Below are 9,289 nucleotides of genomic sequence, written 5' to 3'. Positions count from 1 at the left end.
AGAGGCAAAGGTATTGTCTCTGGGGAGACACACAAGACCCCGTTCGCCCGAGGATGGTGATGGCACGGCTGCTGGGGGACAGAGTCAGCCCACTTTACAGGAACTTCTGTGTCAGAATCAGGGGCCACGGCCTTCCCAGAACCTTGTCAGTAACTAATTGCTGATATAACTAGACTCACTCTGTATCTCAGTGCCAGTTAATATTCAAATAAAAAGCACGGTGTGTCTATTTATGTGCAGTTCGATTTCCCTATAAGAAGCCTCCTTCTTGAGACAGCCTCCTTCCTTCTCTGGACGGTGGTCCACTTTGCAGGCAGCTACCATGGGGGAAATTTCGAGAGAGGGGCCCAGCAGGCGGTGGGCTCACTTAGACTGGGTCTGGGTCTGCGGGGAGGCGAGGGAGTGACCTCCCAATCTCCTCTTCTGCGTGCAGTCGGCCTGAAGACACAGGGGTGCCCACTCGTGCTGCTTTCACGGACAGAGAACAGGGGCTGTGATTTCCACGAGGATGACCCCAGGGTCTGACGTATCGGAGGAGTAATTCTTATCTGTTTTATTTTTTTAAATAGACACTGAATTTAGAAATCAAATAGTTTATGTATTTAAACCCCAGTTAATATGTATTAAATTTTATTATTTATTAAATATTAATAATTCATGAGGATTTTCAAATTAAACATCAAACCTCTAACAAATTAAATTTAAATAATTAAGTCTATTATTAGCGGAGAGAGATTGCCAGGATGGGGTTGGGAGCAAATGTGTTCCAGAAACTATTTTTCTCGTCCAAAGGGTATAGCATTTTATTATCTCCATTTTGTAGGTGGGGAGAGGAAGACGCAAAAAGTTGAAGGATTTGACGCCCCCTGGAACACACAGCTGATAACAATTCTGAGATGGGATTCAAACCCTCATCTCTTTATTTCCTAGATCCAGCCCCCTGTTTGGAACAGCCAAAACATGTTTCCCCTTCCTGACATGAGAACGGAATGATTTCTCAGGCTAGAGAAGGGATAGGATGGAAGATATGTTAATTTTATTGGAGGGAAGCATGTGAGGAAACGGGTGCAGCTTAGAAAGGGAGACCCAGGTGGGGGCACCTCCCAGGGAGAAAGGAGGGCGCTGAACAGCCAAGGAGGGCGTGGAGCAGAGAGACAGGAGAGACAGGTCTGCGGTAAACCCTCCAGGAGGCTGGCACCGCCACGGGCCCACCCCTCTCCAAGCCCACAGCGGGCAGATAGTAGTCCCCCCCAAATTCCTCATCCTAATTCCTGGAACCTGAGAATGTTACCTTATTTGGAAAAATGTCTTTGCAGGTGTAATTAAGTATCTCAGATGAGATCATCTTGGGTTAGCTGGGTGGTCCCTAAATCCAATGGCAAGTGTCCTAATAAGAAACAGAAGAGGAGAGAAACAGAGAGAGAAGGTCACATAAAAGACAGAGGCAGAGACTGGAGTGTTGCAGCCACAAGCCCAGGAATGCCAGTGGCCACCAGAAGCTGGAAGAGGCCAGGAACAGAATCACCCCTAAACCCTCTGGAGGGAGCGCGGCCCTACGGACACCTTGATATCGGGCTTCTGGCCTCCAGAACTGTGAAAGGAGACATTTCTGTTGTTTTCAGGCACCCAGTTCATGGTGATTCATTACAGCAGCCACAGGAAACAACTATAGCACCAAAGGAAGTCACCTGTCCCCTCTTTGTGACAATGTCATGGAAGGATGCTGCGGGCAGAGCCTGCTCCCACCCCCAGTTATGTCAGACCCCGCCAGTCCCCTTTCTCTGCAATAGCATTCAACACCTGTGCTTGGGGGCTCACCACCCTATCTACTGGGAGGGAGTGGGGGGAGTGCGGTGGAGCGGGGATCCCCGTTCCATCACTTGGGCTCAGGCCTGGGGGAAGAGAAGGCCAGTGACATTGGGGATGAATGCAGACAGGCTCTGATCTTTTAAAAATTCTAAATATGGAATCCAAACTTACAAGGACGTGGGATGTCATGGTTAGTCTAATTGTAAGATGATTCTTTGCTTTACAACCAGCCTCTTCTAAACAGAAACCCCTTTGTCCATTTCAAGTATCTATTGATTTGTGTTTCTTGCAGGAATCTATTGCTCCTAATATAGTTTCACCTCTTGGGGAGTGACTCCCCAGTTGCATTTCTCCCTCTGCCGTGGCTGAACAGCTCCAACTGGAAAAGCCGTGTCTTCCCTCCACCCCTCTCCTCCTCCTGATGGCTGTCCCCACCCTGTCCTACCCCAGGGATGCCAGTCTCCTGCTCGAAACCTTCAACTCCCCCAGTGCCTACCAAACTAAACTCAAACTCAGCCACCGTAACTGTAAGGCCGTCCATATGTGGCCCAAGCATCCCTCCTGGTCTTTTCTCCGGCCACCCCATGTCCACACTGAGCCCCAGGCACAGTGAAAGCAGAGAGAGAACTGACGGCTGCTGGGACAGGCATCTGAGCCATCGGAATATCAGCCAGTGTTCTCCAGAGAGAGGTTTATTTTAAGGAACTGGCTCTGGTGACTGTGGGACTGACAAGTCTAAAATTCAGAGGGCAGGCCTGCCAGGCCTCAGGCGGGAGGAGCTGCTGCAGTCTGGAGCCGGATTTCTTCCTCCCCAGGAAACCTCAGTTTTTGCTCTTAAGGCCTTCGACTGATTGGATGAGGCCCGCCCACATCATCGAGGGTGGTCTCTTTTTCTTGAAGTCAGCTGATTGCACATGTTAACTGCATCTACCAAATGCCTTCACAGCAATACCTTGATTCATGTTTGATTAAGTAAGCTGAGTACCACAGCCCGGCCACATTGACACACAAGACTAATCACCACATCGTGAGTTAGAGACTGCATACAGGAAAACTGGAGGCTCCAAAAAGCACGGCTGGGGTTAGGAAATGGATCCCCTATAATCCATCTTGGCTGTCGGATCCGGACTCTCCGACTGTCTGGAGACTGGGCCCCTGGGCCCTGGCTTCTGTTCAGAGACCTGCCCTCCTTGGATGAGGGCTGGGTGGGTGGTCCAGCTCTGCTGCCTCCTGTCGGCAACTCAACCCTTTGTGACTCAACACACCCCCTCGGGGGTAGCCCACAGCTGGAGGGTGGTCTCCCAGGGCGACTAACTCATGCCTGGAAAGGCAGGAGAGCAAAGGAAAAGCATTCTTCTCCTGTACCATCCTTATCACTTTACAAACCTGAATCTGCAGAGGCTGTTACGTTCAGAAGGACTGAGCAGGGAATTCAGGCTGGGGCTCAGTTCTCTGCAGACATCAGATCGGGGTCGAAGGCTCCCCCTTCCCGCTCCCTTTACTCCTCCAGGGGCTGCAGAGGTGAGCGATTCCCACCCGCAGGCGGCCGCCTCCGTGGCCCCTGTGCGATCAGTAAGGCCTCAAACAGACATTTACAACCTCAAAGACAGACCCACAGCCTCTACCCCCACCTCCTACCCCCCAAATAAAAGTCTGGTGAGCACCATAGTCTGTGTTCCGGGACATCTTTGGCCACTTCCCACCAAGGAAATAACTCAGGGCGGTGTCAGGATTTGACTGGCAAAGACGCGGTCATCTCTGACACTTCCCCTGCCCTCGCCCCTTCCCACTTCCTCTCCTTGCTATTTAATCGCCTCTGCGTGGGGATCCCCCGGGTTTCTTCCCCACCCCGTGCTGTGTTTGGGGCCAGGCTGGGCAGAGCCTGGGAAGACTCTGGTATTACGATGGAGAAACTAACATGGGCTTGTCACCATGGCAACCTGCCTGGCTGAGCAGGGAGGCAGAGCGGGCTGGGGGTCTGCATTTTCAGCGCTGTGTGGTGGCTTGCTGCTGCTTATTACTCAGGAACGTCTCCTCGGGGGGCACCCAGAGGGGGGGCTGCCTCGCCACCCTGGCTTAGCTTGGGTCTGGTCCTAACCCCCAGGCAGGATATGAATTGCATGACCTCTCAAGGTTGAGATCAACCAGCAGGAGGAAACTCAGTTTCTAAAACAGCGCATATCCCCCAAGAGGAAAAGGGATTCCCGTTCCAGGCCCTGGAACAGCCCAGTCCCCAAGGAGGCAAGAGGGGCACAGAGAGGCCGGAGACAGGCTGCTTGATCTGACATCCACCATCTGGGAAGAAGGGCTCCACCCTGAGATTTCCCAATCGCTCCTCTCCTGCTTCCCAACTCAGAGAGGAGGCCCCACAGGACGGTGATGGTTTCCAACTCCTGCAGCTGAGCCCACACACCTCCACTTCCTTACCTGTGGGCTGCTGTCCAGGCTGACTGCCACCTGCTCTGTGTGGCAGGATGGGTGTCACATCATTTCCAGCCACCCCCCCCCCCACCGCACCCCTGCACTGCTACACTCATCCTCCGTCTTTGCTCTCTTGGCCCAATTCTTTCCGGTGCTCTAATTAGGAGTGTGGGTGACTGGTGCCCTGGGCACTGGGGGCGGGGAGGTGGACGGAGCCGGTAGGAGGCTGGATTCAGTGTCCGTCCTCTGGAGGGAGGCCAGGCAGCCAAGCAGGGTCAGACTCTGCTCCCCTGCCGTATCCCAGGGATATCCCAGCCCCTTGGGGAGATGGAAGAAGCTGATGCCCTCTCACCCAAGTTAGGGCCCTCCCACAGCTCAGGATAAAGGCCAGATTCCAGAACACGGCTCTGGAGGCCCCTTCCTAACCTGGCCCTGCTGTAATGCAACCTCCACTCTGCCCCCTTTCTAGAATGTTCTAATCATACCGAAACAGCTTTGTGCTTTTGGGCCTTTGCATACACTGGTTCCTCCCTCTCCTTGCTCTAGGTCTCCTTTAGAGTTCAGTTCTTCTGAAAAATTCTTCCAGTTCTGAATAAGGACTATACCAGGTTGAATAACGTCTCCCCAAAATTCATGTTAACCTGAAAACTCAGAACGTGACCATATTTGGAAATAGTGTCTTTGCAGATGTAATTCGTTAAGATGAGGCGGTACCGGACCACAGTGGGCCCTAAATCCAATGATGGGTGTCCTTATAAGAAGAAAGAGAATTGGAAACACACGGGGAAAAAGTCCACGAGACACAGAACAGAGATTGGAGTGAGGCAGCTACAATCCAAGGAACGTCAAGAAGTGCCTGGAACCCCCCGAAGCCAGAAGAGGTGAGGAAGGATTCTTCCCTAGAGCCTTTACAAAGAGCATGACCCTGCATGCACCTTGATTTCGGACCTATGGTCCCCAGAATTGTAAGAGCATAAATTTGTGTTGTTTCAAGCTCCCCGGCTTGTGGTAATTTATCAGGCAGCCCCAGGACACTTACACAGGGACCCCCGATATGAGCACGATACTTCCGGCCACACGTCCATCACAGAGGCAGCCGGGAGGTGCACCACTCACGTGGCCCTTCTAGGGCCATCTTTACTCTGGAGCTCCCTGTTGGGTGACCCCAGGCTTTGCCAGAAAGCAACACGGGGTGGGGGAGCACCCTGCCCCATCCTGCTCCCTTGGCAGGCATCACCCCAAACAACATCACCCCTCTCGCACTCATGAGCAGCATGCGGTTCCAGAAAGGGCAAGACTCTGGGGTCAGGAAGATGGTGTGTGGAATTCCAGCCCCGCCCCTTAGCAGCTGTGTGACTGCAGCAGGGGTCTCGCCTCTGGGAGTCTCCGTTTCCTCATCTGTAAAATGGGGGTGAGCCAACATGCAGAAGTCACCTGGCACCCCGCAGCCATCCACACGCAGCCTCCGTCACAGCACTTACCAAGCTGCCTTTTAATGTTGCTTCCTTCGTTTCTCTCCCCTAGGGTAGGGACTTTTGGTAGACAGGGACTGTAGTTTATCTCTGTCTGCTGCGAAATAGAATCTTGATAGCCAAGGATGGCAGACGACAACACAGCCTCCAGCCAGCTAACAAGAAAGAGATAAACCTGACCCCAGGAGATGAGGGGACTTATAAGGTCACAAGCAATTACAGATGGTGAGGAGATAGAGTCTTTCTTGGTGTCCAGCTCAGGACTTAAGTCTTGGTTTAAAATACCTTGATTTGGGAAAACTGCCCAGCCATCCACACTCAGCCTGCTCCTGGCCCAGCTCACAGCCCTCCCAGGTGGGCCCCTGAATGACTGCAGTCTCCCCTGGGCCTGCCCAGGCCCCAGCTCGGCACCCCTTGTACCTGATGAGGGAGGCTCCTGCTTCTCCGTCACTGCCCCTCAGATGGAGCGGCCCCTGGAACAGCAGGCTGTCCATCCCTCCTGCCTGAAGAACCTCCCCACCTTGCACAGCTAGGTCTCAACTTCCACCTTGAGTACTGGTAGGACATGGTGTCTCTTCAGAGACAAGCCCACCTCATATGTTTGCTGAGTTCCTAGGCCACCACGGTCAGTCCCTGACTGGACCCAAGCACAACCAAGGCAAGTCACCAGCTGCAGTGAGTTGAATGGGGGCCCCCAAAAGACATGTCTACCTAAAACCTGTGAATGGGACCTTGTTTGGAAAAAAGGTCTTTGCAGATTACATTATACTTACTAGTGAAGGACCAAATGCTTCTTGTTAAGATTGGGAATAAAGTGAGGATGTCTGCTCTTACTATTCATTCAACATAATACTGTAAGTCCAGCCAATGCAATAAGGCAAGTAAAGGAAATAAAAGGCATACAAATCTGGAAGGAAGAAACAAAGCTGTGCCTATTTGTAAATGACATCATTGTCTACTTAGAAAATCCCAAAGAATTAAAAAACAAACAAACAAACAAAAACCCTCCTAGAACTAATAAGTGAGTTCAGCAAAGTGACAAGACACAAAACAAACATACAAAAATTTATCATAGTTTTATATACTAACAATAACCATAGGGACACCAAAATTAAAAAACAATACCATTAATAACCACTCCAAAAAAAGAGGGAGAGGAATGCTTAGGTGTAAATTTAACAAAACTTGGTGTAGGATTTGTATGTTGAAAACTATACAATGCTGATCAAAGAACTAGAAGAAAACCTAAATAAGTAGAGACATATCATGTTCATGGATTGGAAGACTCAACGTAGTAAAGATGTCCATTCTTTCCAAACTGATACACAGGTAATGTAATTCCTATTAAGATTCCAGCATGATTTTTTTGTAGCTATAGACAAGATTATTCTAAAATTTAAATGGAAAAGTAAAGGAACTAGAATAGCTAAAACAATTTTGAAAAACAATAAAATGAGAGGAATCACTCTACCCTATTTTGGAGACTTTTTATCTATCTGCAGTAATCAAGATTATGTGGTATTGGCAGAGAATTAGATACACAGATCAATGGAACAGAACAGAGTACTCAGAAATAGACCAAAAGAAATGTGCCCAAATGATTTGTTGACTAAGGTGCCAGAGCAAACCCATGGAGGGAAGATAGCTTTTTCAACAAATGTTGCTGGAACAATGGGACACCCATAAAAACAAAAAACCTCGTTCTCACATTTTACACAAAAATTAACTCAAAATGGGTCATGGACTTAGATGTAAAGTGTAAAGCTATAACATTTTTAGAAAAAAAAAAGGAAATTCTAAGATCTAGTCTTAGAGATCTAGGGCTAGCTAAAAAGCTTTTAGAGTTGACACCAAAAGTACAATTCATAAAAGGAAAAACTGATAATTTGGACTTCATCAAAATTAAAACCTTTTGCTCCATGGAAGATCCTATTAAGAGGATGAAAAGAAAAGCTGCAGACTGGGAGAAAATATTTGCAAGCTACATACCAAACACAAGACTAGTAATTAGAATATATAAAGAACTCTCAAAACCCAACTGTAAAAAAAAAAAAAAAAAGACAGCTGAAAATCCAATTAGAAAAAAGGAAAAAGAAAGAAAGAAAGAAAGAAAAAACCCAATTAGAAAATGGGAAAAAGACATGAAGAGATATTTCACTGAAGAGGATATACAGATGGCAAATAAGCACATGAAAAGATACTCAACATCATTAAGCATTAAGGAAATACCAATTAAAACCACAATCAGATATCACTACGTACCTTTACAAATAGCTAAAATAAAATATAACACCAAATACAGGTAAGGATGCAGAGAATCTACATCACTCCTACATTGCTGGTGGGAATGGAAAATGGTACAAACACTCTGGAAGACAGTTGGTGGTTCCTTTTTTTTATATATATAATTTTTTAAAATTAATTATTTATTTATTGGCTGTGTTGGGTCTTCGTTGCTGCGCACGGGGCTTTCTCTAGTTGAGGCAAGTGGGGGCTGCTCTTCGTTGCAGTGCGGGGGCTTCTCATTGTGGTGGCTTCTCTTTGTTGTGGATCACAGGCTCTAGGCATGCGGGCTTCAGTAGTTGTGGCACACAGGCTCAGTAGTTGTGGCTTGTGTGCTCTAGAGCACAGGCTCAGTAGCTGTGGCGCATGGGCTTAGCTGCTCTGCGGCATGTGAGATCTTCCCGGACCAGGGCTCGAACCTGTGTCCCCTGCATTGGCAGGCGGATTCTTAACCATTGCGCCACTTCCCACCCGGGAAGTCCAGGTGGTTCCTTTTAAAAACTAAATATGTAGCTACCACACATCCCAGCAATTGCACTCCTGGTCATTTGTCCCAAGGAAATGAAGACTTAGGTTCACACAAAAACCTGTACATGAATAGGTATTGCAGAAATATTCCAAATAGTGAAAAATTGGAAACAACTCAGATTATGTCAATAAGTAAATGTCTAAACAAACAGGGACATCCATACCATGGGACATACTCACAATAAAATGAAGCATACTCTTGATACACACGACAACCTGGGTGAATCTCCAAGAAATTATACTGAGTAAAAGAAGCCAATCCCAAATAGTAACTGGTTGAAAATGTACCCAGGATTTGTTTTAATCAGGTATGGCAAGACACGCAGACATGACAATGACTGTCGTGTAGGAAGAAGTTTACACTCTGATTCCTGGAAATTGGAGGCGCTGTACACCACACAGGGCTACACACGGAAGCACAGCGTCGATCAGTAGGCAGGAGGAGCGAGGGGAAGCATGGGCATGAGCCTTTAGTGCCGTTTCCATGGGGGGAAAAAGGCAGGCATGGGAAGCAGTCTCAGGGTTGGTTAGTTTGAATAATTTTGGTGGGCTCTGGGCTTTAGAGGTGGTCCCTAGTCATCTGGCACCTGACCCTGGGTGATCTAGGGCAAGCAGATAGCATCCCAGACTGCAGGATTCTGATAAGAGGAGGCAGAGGAGGGTATGAACTCAGGACTGGTTGGTTTGCATATCAAAGGCACCCTCCCTTTCTCCAGTAATTAGCCAACCCTGGGAGAGGCAGTCCGTCTCTGGGTCCACAAAGCCCTGAGATGTCA

This window comes from Balaenoptera musculus, chromosome 20 (genome assembly GCF_009873245.2).
Source record: "Balaenoptera musculus isolate JJ_BM4_2016_0621 chromosome 20, mBalMus1.pri.v3, whole genome shotgun sequence".
Lineage (NCBI taxonomy): Eukaryota > Metazoa > Chordata > Mammalia > Artiodactyla > Balaenopteridae > Balaenoptera > Balaenoptera musculus.
The sequence above is the reverse complement of the archived record's forward strand: the minus strand, read 5'-3'. Positions refer to the sequence as shown.